This window comes from Lolium rigidum, chromosome 5, assembly GCF_022539505.1.
Source record: "Lolium rigidum isolate FL_2022 chromosome 5, APGP_CSIRO_Lrig_0.1, whole genome shotgun sequence".
Taxonomy (NCBI): domain Eukaryota; kingdom Viridiplantae; phylum Streptophyta; class Magnoliopsida; order Poales; family Poaceae; genus Lolium; species Lolium rigidum.
In genome coordinates, this window is record NC_061512.1 from 133,890,561 (window position 1) to 133,899,959 (window position 9,399).

At 40.4% G+C, this 9,399-nt stretch overlaps 1 long non-coding RNA gene across 5 annotated transcripts; it reads right to left on the reverse strand.

Moving 5' to 3' along the window:
- Positions 1-2,966: 2,966 nt before the first annotated feature.
- Positions 2,967-8,733, reverse strand: LOC124657769. Of its 5 annotated transcripts, none has more exons than XR_006988839.1 (6): positions 8,461-8,733; positions 8,293-8,368; positions 6,561-7,986; positions 6,400-6,482; positions 3,764-3,874; positions 2,967-3,595 (listed from the first exon to the last, which is right to left on the reverse strand). It is a non-coding gene; the product is annotated as an uncharacterized LOC124657769 (long non-coding RNA). The 5 variants fall into 5 exon arrangements; XR_006988837.1 differs by having other exon boundaries at positions 3,764-5,857; XR_006988838.1 differs by adding an exon at positions 5,731-5,857 and having other exon boundaries at positions 6,400-7,986.
- Positions 8,734-9,399: the final 666 nt, after the last annotated feature.

The following is a 9,399-nucleotide window of genomic DNA, read 5'->3' on the forward strand; positions in this document are numbered from 1 at the left end:
AGGGGACGAGGGCAAATGAATAAACATTTTTTGCATATAAGTCCCTAAATAAAATTCCTTCGGGAAGTTTTTCGAAACCTGTGGGCTAGTAGCCCCTAGGTTACACATAGCTCCGTCGGTGGAAGCAAATATTAAAAATTTGCAGGAAAGTTTTTCTTTATTTTTTCGCTAGCCGTATGAAAAATATGCTTACTGGATAAGATTTTTTCTATGAGATGATGCTGAAATGATGACACATATATAGTCATGTGAAACAAAGGCATCACAAAGCAACAGACATGTATTTTGTGGCCTCTTTCGGTCGCTCCAATGATCAAAATTGGTGGCATGGAAAAAGAAATATCCAACCATTCAAAATGCCGAAAAAAAACTAGATAGAGTCTAATGAATCAGTTACGCTCTGACAAAGTTGGTGAAGCGGGTCGCAACCAAAGTGTTTAACACAAAAGGGAGCTGGGCTTCAGGACTCCTAGGCTGATGGTGTAGAAGAAAATGGTTGAAGCTCTTCAGGTTGAAGTGTGTTCTAGATCATCTGAAAGGAAGGTAGGAAGAAAGTAATTGATGCTGCTAGGAGAAGAAAGAATCCTGGGCTATGACTGGATGATCTGTGGAGTCGCCAGGGTGTGAATTTTTGCCCGTTCCTAGGATTTACTCCTGTTCTGGGCGCTTTTCTTTTGTGTTTCCATATTTTTCTTGTTGTAGTCTCTAGATTTAGTTTTTTATATTCCAAAACTTAAGCCTGGTGGTTCCGGTGACGTTCCGTTGCGAAGGTGTTGTAGCAAAACACTATAATTTTTTAGTGGAATTCGAGGAAAGCCCCTGTTTATAAAAACAAAACAAAAACTCGGTTACTCATCTGTACGCCATACGAAGAGGAATATATCTCGACCAAGGTTTAGATAACAAGCAGCAGGTCCAAGTGGGACGTTCAGGATGACATCATTTCGTTGACATTTGGACGATGATTCGTTCCGTACGGACGTGCTACGGCGTACGACTACTCCTACGCGCCTAGCCCAGTTATAATTATCTAACAATGTACCTTTGGCTACGCCATGTGTTATATATCAAGAGTACGTGGTCAACTTTGGCACTCTGGTTAATTAATCAAAACTAGAGGTAGTACCGTACATATGCAAGCTGCAGGATGCCTCGGAGACCAACCATAGGAGAGTTGAATTCTTGTTCGTAAATTTTAATCAAATCGATCATCTACTTTCTCAAGGAGGTGTGTCGACATTGCACCGTCACCACCGTTATTGTGCTCATTTTTCTTGCGCTCCCTCCTTAAAAAACTGCTCAACTCTATCTAGATACAAACTTATATAGAAATAATTGAGCAGTTTTTTTTTTAGGATGGAGGGAGTAAAACAAAGTTACAACGATGATGACATGATGCCACCACGAACGCACGTTTATTTGTCATGTTGAGGGAGAGAAATTTTTTTTCTCACAAAGTTATCACGTCTTTTGGACAAGGAGAAGAAAATAAGGAGAAACCACCTCAACACACATTCCTCTCAAAACTTTCCATGGAATTGCTTGGTCCACGAAGGACATACATGATTCCAGCCATTTAGAGTACTTTGGGAAATATAGGACATGTTAATATTGTATAGTAAGTAAAAGTATTTTCTTCGTACAAAAGAAAAGATGTTCAACTCTATCTAGATAGGGATATATATAGCTATATTCTAGTTATTATTATAGATCTTAAGGGGGTACATATTTATAGAGAAGTTGCCATTGGATACGGCACACAAGAAAAATCAGGAATTAAAGAGAAAAAAAAACAGGAGTTTGGAAATCAGGAGTACTCCTTGCATCCTCGAATAAGTGTATCGCTACCTTTGTCAAAAGGCAAATTTATATAAAAATTGACCGATTTTATAAGGAAATGTAGCAACATTTAAGAAATTTAATTAATATCATTGGATTTATTTTGAAATGGAGTTTCAAAATCTAACAATTTGACACTATATATGTTGGTACCTATCTCTATAAAGTCAGTCAAACTCAAATAAGGTTGACTCGATACGAAGTTAGAAGTACGCGTATTTGAGGGCGGAGGACCGGGTGGACTCAACTTGAGAAGAGATGAGAAGTTATCATCGGAAACATTTGTTGTACTATTGCAATGCCGACTTTTGTCTTTAAATTTCGTTGATCCGGAAAGGGCTCTTGTGTGATCAGAAGGCTCTTCAAAACGATCTGAGTTGTGCATGATGATTGATGAACCAGGCAACCAGCATTGACTTTTCTCTCCGTGACTGGTTCGTACCGTACGAACGTTCAGGTCTGACTTTCCAACCGCATGTACTTGTGCGAGACTCCGTAACAACTGCCACGCAATGGAGCAATAGAATACTGACAGGATGAGTACCGTACTTATGCAGTACGTACGTACGCTAGATCCAACCTAGATATGACCGAGAGATAAACTATATACAACTGCTCAATTATTGGTAAATCTTAATCAATTGATCGATGTGGTCAAATGGAAGCTCTAGGAAGGAGAAGAAGTCATCACGTCCTTTTGGTCCTTGCATCACCACCTCCCCTATTATCTTACTAGATTTAGATGTGCGCCTTGGCGCACGACCCCGTGAAACTCATGACGATGTTTATTTTGTATAACGACGATAAAATTTAATCACCAATATGATAATATATTTCTTAGGGTTTATACAAAACGATATTGTTATGATACATCACAAGAAACTACAAACGGAGCAACAAACACTTGCATATAACCAAGAAAATAGAGAAACATGTTATGGTAACTAACATTCGATGAAAGTAGAGAAATATATTATAGTAACTAACACTCGATGGTTCTAGTTAAGGAAGGAACAACAAAATAAACATCTACAAAAGTTGCCTATGGACCTTGTTAGTGTTCCTGCCGACCTGTCATAGCCATGGGGCATCAACCGGAATCCCGAGTCAGGTGCATGTCCCCAGCCTTGTAAATGGCTTGTAAACCACTATATTAAGTATTTATAGAAATTGATAATACGTAAGCAACATCAAGCGTGGCTTAAGCACTCAAATAGAAAATGGTTGTCATCGATTGGAAATGATGCAAACGGTGATGTTCTAATCTTTAGAAAGGCCAATGTATGGTGAATTCTAATAAATTATAGATAATCAAAGAAATTAACATGAGATGGCCCAAAATGAATATGAAAAGCATTCCTTTTCTTCAGAACCAACAGTAACAGGGAACAGATCATCTTCTTGGAGTTCAATTCCAATTTGTATGGACATATGCTGACCGTATGGATCTCCTTAGCTGCTTGAACAGTGAACTGCCACAAGTCAGAGTTAGCCATGTCAGCTCAATAAGCACGACCTGATATTGCATTTCAGACCAGCCTCTCATATAGGGTATCTTGAATAATCTTCCGAACCCAATCAGCATGCTTGCATACATTGTGTATGAAAGTATTCATGGTCTTGCTAAGTCCGTTTATCTGCTTGTCTTTGTTAGTCACCTGTTGTAGGAGACACTGATCAGAGTTTTCAGCTCTGTATCTTCAACTTCTCGCTAAGTTGTTTAATTTGTTCATCCATGTGATCAATTATCCACTTGCTGGCAGGAGAAGAACAAAATAGCAAGAAGGAACAAACTCAAAAAAGATAAGAAAGAACCAAGCGGGCATACCCTTATCAGAAACAAAGCATGTAAATGCATTGAAGAATAACATGTATATATTATATGGATAAATACTTGGCGGTACAAGGTAAAGAAAGGAAATACCTGACAAAGAATTAGCACCCCTGAAACAAATGAAACCGAAGTTTACTCTGTCCCCAAATATATCTATGTAGAGCTATGCTAAGAAATATAATATAGCCAAATGTAACATCACTGTAAAAAACACAAAAGGGGGGTAAGATAGGCTGACAATAAAGAGACAAAAAGGCGCCTAAACATGAAAAATAGATGACACGACATGCAATTGAATGAACCCAGGCCAGCTAAGCAGCAATAACACAAGCCAATAAAAAAACACATCTTACAATAACTCCTATCCTTTCCAATAAACAGAAACACAATGATATAGGATAAAAGCGTGTCCCACTAAGAGAGGACGACACATTGCAAAAACAGAAATATGGACATTGTGATCTTACTGAATTATGATGCACTACATCCAAAGCCACATAAAGTGATAAACCAAAGTATAGTAGTACAACAGTGAGAACAAACCGTCCCACTAACCATCTGCAGTAATATAGTACTTGAATGGCAAACCTAGTTTGTTCTGGTAGCAAAACAATACGCACTGACCATCTATTTATATAGTATATTTTTTCCTGCTCTCATCTAACAGTGTTCTTATATCACAGACTACGTGAAACAACCTGCATGGAACCAAGTGCATCTTTGCCCTAAACTTATGCAAACCTTCACATAGATCAAGAAACAAAACTCTTTAGCGTTTAGACGCTAATGCGGACTACAGAGTGGCCTTCATCTAGTCCAGTCTACAATGGAAAATGTCCCACCTAGTCGTCCGAAGAAAAATGGTAAATACAATAGTTTTTTTTACTCGACTTGGAGCGGGAGGTTGTATTTTACCAAATATGTGTAAGGTAACTTAATTTTTCTAAGATGGCTTATCTATGTGAGGAACCAAAGATACCCTTGAAGTCTGATCAAATGTAGACCTCTTACCTGCTTCATAATTAAGTAAACATAACGTTTGAAGTTAGATTTGCTTTAAAAAAATTGTTACATTGTTCAGAACTCCTTAATTTAGGTGATGATATAATATTACTTCTTAGGAAGATAAGACTGAGATGGATGTTGAGGCGACGGGCATCAACACAGATTTCTATCCAGGAAGGCCTTCCTGAGATTGAAATATATTGTTGTCTGCTTGTCCTGAATTTCCTCATTGATCAGAAGAATACGACAAGGTATGTGTAATAATGTGATATATTCTCTATATTATGATGCATATTATTAATAAATTAGATTTTGTACATGCAAGCTTCAGTCTTGGGTTTACAGTTTACTTCATTTTGCACCTTAAGATTATCAAAAAATTCATACATGTGCATCATGTTGTAACATTAGCACCTAGAAAGAATCATTCAAAAGTATGATCATATATTGAAATATAGCCTGCACAACAAAGACAAAATGTTCCCTACTTATTTTCTGACTAATGTAACAACCACCTGTCAATTTTTTACAGTGCAAATCTGATCATATATTTGCATGAAATTCTGTAGGTTCGCCATGATGCACATCTATGATTTTTTAAGGTGCATAATTGGCAAGAATCGCACACACCCTTGCATTTGCAGCTAAATGTTATTTTCACTATCCCTATTATTGAAGTTATCCATTTTTCTCTAGGCTAAATCATGTGCAACTGCAAGCATTGCTCGTCTGAAGGCCTTGAACCGGAGAAATGTTGATGCATGTTTTGGCTTCTAGGCTGTACTTTTAGTATTCATATGTCCATGAACTTATCCCAAGCTCCCCTTTAATATTTCCCTAGTTTCTATTTACTCTATTTTTAATAAATCTCTCCTACATTTTCTTCCATGTACATGAATCTCCTTAGGGTACATAGGATGGAAACTCTACATCATGATGAGCTTGGAAAGGTAGTTATGTTTTTCTGGTTCTAGCTGGTTAAGTGCTATGTGGTGAAATTATTCTAATATATGGAATGGATTTTTTCATGATTACAGGAAACTCTGCCCAACCTGCTTATTCACGTTACACCAGGCAGAAAAAACTTAGGTCAAAGGCGCCATGTTATGAAGCGCATTCCAACCAGCAATTAATTCATCTGCTTCTTCCAATCAATATTATCTGCAGTTAACTGATTACCTGCAGCAAGTAATGAATGCATTTTACTCCAAAACATGTACTCCTTCTGATCCTAAAAAAGCGTCGGACAATACACTTTGCAAAAAAACCTCAAAACTTGTTTAGCATCAACCAGCACTCCAGGGTATCCACTGATTGTGAATGGGATCAGGATCAGGGCGAAGGCAACTGGTGCAACTGATGCAGCCATAGATCATTCAAATGGTTCAATGGTGTCAAAAGAAACTGGTCATGTCTACTCAATGAATGAACCCCAGCAGTGTACCACCGGTCACTATACGGACTATCTCTAAATAATACATTTGAAATCATAATTTTTTAAAAAATATTGGAAATTCTTCTACTGATGTGATTATGGGGAACTGACTATTTTCACATGCTTTGTAAAAGAAAAGGATATTTTTGACTAATACTTTTAAATGATGGGGTAAACCAAAACATTAGAGGAAAAAATCCCTAGTAATTCTTGAAAATTAGCATGTAGTCAAATAATAGTGGAGGGAAACAGCATATAACTTGTCCAATCGTACAAAAATCATTACCTTGCAGATCGTGGCATATCCTCCGTCGCCCTTCTATACCTAGCTGCCCTCTGTCTCCGTCTCTCATCAAAAGACCCCTTGTCCTACCAATAATGTAACACAATCACATCACATAGTCAAATTACTCAAATATAACGATGCACAAAGTGAATGAACAATACCATATCAATTGCATAGGCAAGATATCGTGAACACCTAATAAATAATGCATATTAGAAGTTGCAGCATGTTAGGAAAACACAAAGCTTATGGGGAACTAATACAAACAAATACATAGGCAACTAACAAAAAGGACAACCAAATACAGTCAGCTTAAAAAGGGTAACCAAGAGCTACAAGTCATAAACAAAGAACATATCAATAGATATAAAGCATTGGTAGATGTATCACAATATGACATGTACATATGGCAAGGATAGGAAGTGGGAACCTAACTTATAAGAGAAAGATGAAAGGGAATAATAGATAGCACAGGAAGATAAATCACCAGCATAAGAAGCATGTCACATTATTAGCAGTAATGATGGTCTATTATGTTCTAAACATCGTCTTTGCAACTTTCTATTTAGTTAATCAAATAAGCATTCAGCAGTTTTCCAAATATTACGAACCCAGCAGTAAGATGGTTATATTTAAAATACTAACAGACATTTGATAAAGGAGAATTTTTTTCTTTAATAAAAGAAATTTTCTTCTGCCAAGTTTAGTTCAGAACGGGTAGGGCTTATATATTTCTGCACTCGCTCTTACATCTTATCCATGTCTTGATCATTGCTGACATATTTTCCGTCTACAACTTTGCAAGAAAAACTTTAGGTGATCGGATCTGATTAATGCAATTCATCATAATATAATATGCAAGAATAAATATGATATATCTAATTGTATGTTCCCTTCCAAATCATCATCTCCTTCCAGATCATCATCTTCTGATATGCCAAGTGCCTCAAATTGAGATTACATTGTTATTTCTGACAACCAAAAATACTGTAAACTAATATGAGAACAAAACTAATGGACATATAGCTACAAAAACTCATGAATATACTCTTGATGTGGTATAGAAAAAAGCAGTTTTAACTCAACATGTATTGAGTAATATCATCATTATGACCTGGAGAGATACCACTTCAGGAAGGTTAGGAAGCAGAGATCACGACCATCGCAGGGTGTTTTTGGCAAAAATGAAATTGTCGTTCTTGAACAAAAACTTAATGGACCAAATCCAATATTCATATCTTTTGTAGATGCATCGAACTATGGAGCCTGACTAACATAGTCAAACTACATTCTGAGATGTTGGAGGAAGAAGGTGAATTGTTAGCCATCACACACGCACGCACATGAAAACACAGAGAGGGAGGCAAACCTGGAGATCAACAACGCCATCGATGTTTAGCCCCGAACACCTGATCTCATGACGCTGGTGACATCCAGGCTGTGATGCGGAAGATCAGGTCAGAACCAATGCGGCCAGAGGTGAAGATGATGGGACAGAGACAAAAAATCTATGGTCGAGCCGGCGAAATCCATGGTGGCGGGCGGACGTCCTCATCTTTCTCTAGGACGGCAGCCGTCTAGGTCCTCCTATATATCAACATATATGAAATAAAAAGGTTAGGCATATTTTTTCTGACAAATAAAATGTGCAATATAATTACATATATTTCGTAAGCACTACCTGAATTACTTGAAGAAACAGGAAATAAATTTGTTTCATGTTCTATTCACATTTGTCCAACAAAATTATTGAAAGAGCAGGAAACAAATTTGAGATCAATCTCCTGGTTCTGCCCAAGATATATAGAACGTGCAGAAACATGATTTATCATTTGTGAGGATTAAACTAAGAGACAATTATGAGGAAAGACCGAAAGAGAGAAGATTGGGTACCTGAGTTTCCATTTGAACTCAACCGCTGCCGTGGCCCATGTTACTCCCACGAAGACACCAGGACGCAACAAACAATCTGCAAGGCAAATGAATAACATGGGAAATCCAAGTGGTCAAACGCGAGATCAAATCGACCACTGTGACCGAGAAATCCTGATCGAAACAAACCTTTTAGCATCCAGTAAGCGATGAACTCTTGTCGTCTAAGAACTCCACGCGCAGCCTGGACCTGGCCGGCTTTGCGTGCCCCATCTCCGCAGGATTCACTCGCGCATCCGTCAGGGGATGGAGAGGCGGAGCGCCGCTGCAGCCCCGGGGCCCTGGTCCTAGGCTCGAGGGATGATGAGGAGGGCGCTGGTAACCGCCAATCAGCTCGAGGCGGCGGCTCGCGCGGTTCCCCGCGTCGGCAAAAAGCTCACCTGGGGAGCGAGGGAGCGGGACTGGCAGCCGGCGCTCGCACAGTTCCCCTGCGAAGGCGACGAAAATGGAAGAGGGGAGCACAGGGAGAGGAGGGGAGGCGGCGCAAGACGAGGCGGGGGAAGCGCCCTCGACGAAGATCTCGAGCCCCGCCGGCTGTGGACGAACTTCTCAAGGCGGCGCGCGGCCACCACTCTCTACGCCGCCGCTCGACGACGTGTGCTCTCCTGCTCTTGGCATGGCGACGCCCGCGACCGGCGGCGACCGTGGCGCTCTAACAGCGGCGGCGCCCGCGTCCGCGCTGCCTCCTTATGTGAGGCACGAGGCGGCGGGATCAACGCCGCCACCGCGCTCGGGATCTTGTCGCCGCCACGGTACTCTAGGTCGGGCACGGGGTGGACAGGGAGGCCTCCGCCTTCGTCGCGCCTGGTCACCCCCCGCCGCGTTCCGCCAGATCCATTCGCGCCACCACCGCTTGCTCCTCTCCTTCCTCCTGCTTCTTGCTCCTTTCCTCTGCGCGCCGCCATACCACAGGACAGACGAGGGAAGAAGAAGGGGGAAAAAGAGAAGATAGGGTTTCGGGTGTGAGCTCTCGTTCTCTCTCCCCAATCCCCATGTACAAGGGCAGGAGCTGGCGGCCAAGGGGCCTCGCCGACACTGTGCTGTAGCGAGCACGTACGGCGTCGCCTC